A 2373-nucleotide genomic window follows, 5' to 3' on the forward strand; every position below is an offset into this window, starting at 1 on the left:
ATCAATTTTCTTCATAATTATTATTATTATTTTTAATTAATCTATTATCTCTCGTAACGTGATATATTTTATCAGTTATTTATTAAATACTCTCTTGTGCGTATATATATATATATAAAATAAAATAATAATTCGAGAAAACATTTATCGCACACACGAGTGGGGTACACGTCATTCATTCCAATTTAAAATGTAAAAAAATCAAATATGATTTGTTTCTTATCTTTTATTTAGAATGACGAATCAAGAAGAAGCAAAAGCAGAAGCAGAAGAAGAAGAAGTCGTCTTCTTCTTTCGTTCTTATTTGAAAAATGTGTTCTTCGAGCGTGGGTCGTTGGGGTCGCATAAAACACATGGAAGGGCTAAGAGACAAAGAATATTTCGTGGAGGACTCTCAACAAAGACAGTTTCCTGGCAAACACGACCAACCACCACTCGTTTGACTCCAATACAACAAACGTATTTCCTCCTCCCCTTCTCCCCCCACCCCCGTTTCCCATACTCTGTGTTCGCCCTACGTGCATCCATGAAAAACACAGATCACTGTGTGATGATCAACACAAACCTCCTTTAAGAATTTACAAAAAAGGAAGAACCATAAGGGTTTTACAAACTGATGGCTGTGTTACCAGGTGTTTTCAATGATTTTCTCAAGAAGGAAGAAAAAAAACATATACAAAGAAATTATTATTAATTTATAATAATCGTTTGAATTTCTTTTTTTTTTGTCGCGAAAGGTCAACGACACGCTTATATATGGAAAATAATTTTTTTAAACGAAAGTTCATCTAAAAGAATTAAAAAGTTCGTTCTCTCTATTGTTCGATTTACGTGAAACGATTATATCGCATTTTGTAAATTTATTTTCATTCGTATTCGTTGTCTCTTTTTTTTCGTTTACTTTTCTCGAACATTTTCTAATTTGTTGTTATACCCCCCCCCCTATGTGTTGATTGTACATGAATTGTGCTTTATTCTATCGGTGATATTTGTAAATTATTTCATTCTCTTAAACGTAATAATGTTAATTCTTAACACAAAAATTCGTTAGATTTTATTTAAAAAAATAAAAATATATATATACACGATATAATATATTTCAATATCTCTAAGAAAAGTTATATATGTATATAAAAATGTTTTAATTTCAAAAACAAACAAACAAACAATTACAAATATCATGTTAAATTGATATTAACATGCGCAAAATTAAATTCAATCCTATTTTCAGATACGCTGATCAATCATTATCGCGAATATATATTTTGCAAGCGAATGATATTGGATTAATCTAACTATGATTTAAAAGCAATCAACCAACCAACCAACCAACCAACCAAAAAAAACATATTTAACGAGATGTATTAAAAAAAAAAAGAAAAATAATAAGAGTAAGAGAAAAAAGAGAGAAAGAGAGAGACGAGAAAAAGAAAAAGAAAGAGAAAGAGATTGGTAGTGGCGCGTGGTTCGATTTGTTGGCCTAAATGAGTCACGTAGAATGCAACAAGACGGGAATAAGATCTTTACAGAACGAAATACAGTGTCAGAACCGTCGTCTTGTTCAACGGTAGTCTTGGCATCCGGGAACTTGAGTTGGACAGCTCTTTCTTTCTCTCTCTTTCTCTTATTTTTCTCTCTTTCTCTCTCTACGATCAGATATGTCGAGTGAAAAGTAAATATATTTAGTGAGAAGGACTTCTCACTAGATTTAACAAACACCATTCATTTAAACAATCTTTTCTCTCTCTCTCTCTCTCTCTTTTTTTCTTTTTCTTTTTTTTCTAACTGTACGATGTGAAGAATTTCTTTTGCAAAATGAAACTTACTTATTATATCTTATCGTTGAATACTTCCTTTCAGAAGGTTGTAACATGTATCAATGATCAAAAAAAAACTTCTTCTTCTGACTTCTACTTCTACTTCATTGGTATACTTGAAATTTGTACATTTAAAATCTGTTCAAATAATATAATATTTTAAGATAAGAGTGTGTTAATAGTTAATAATATATATATTTGTAATTTGTTTAAGAGAGTTATAAATAAGATTGATCTTTTATAATCGTTAAAAGGAATTTCTTTTTTTTTTTTTTTTTTTTCGATGAGAGCTTATAATTAATACGTTTGAAAAATCTGTTCAAACAGTTGTTTTATTTTCTTTAATCTTTATTTCTTAAGATAAGCGTAAAAATAAATTCGTGATTTTATTATTAAGAAGAAGAAGAAGAAGAAGAAGAGAAAGGAAAATTAATGAGATTGATCTTAACGTTGATAATATTTTTTATATTGGATAAATTTAGAAAATTATCTTGCAAAATTTTTAACAAAGCAATGATGATTTCAATATATAATTTCATAGAAGTAACATTAAAAC

The 2373-nt window shown here is 28.8% G+C and overlaps 1 protein-coding gene across 1 annotated transcript in view; it reads left to right on the plus strand.

The window, feature by feature from the left end:
• The window catches only part of LOC106788663, a gene marked incomplete in the record, with an annotated part of 7795 nt that extends 6413 nt beyond the window's left edge, over positions 1 to 1382 (plus strand). Inside the window, 1 exon segment of the mRNA XM_014752121.1 lies at positions 234 to 1382.
• Positions 1383 to 2373: the final 991 nt, after the last annotated feature.

Source organism: Polistes canadensis, unplaced genomic scaffold (genome assembly GCF_001313835.1).
Source record: "Polistes canadensis isolate GaletaPanama2010 unplaced genomic scaffold, ASM131383v1 scaffold_146, whole genome shotgun sequence".
NCBI lineage: Eukaryota > Metazoa > Arthropoda > Insecta > Hymenoptera > Vespidae > Polistes > Polistes canadensis.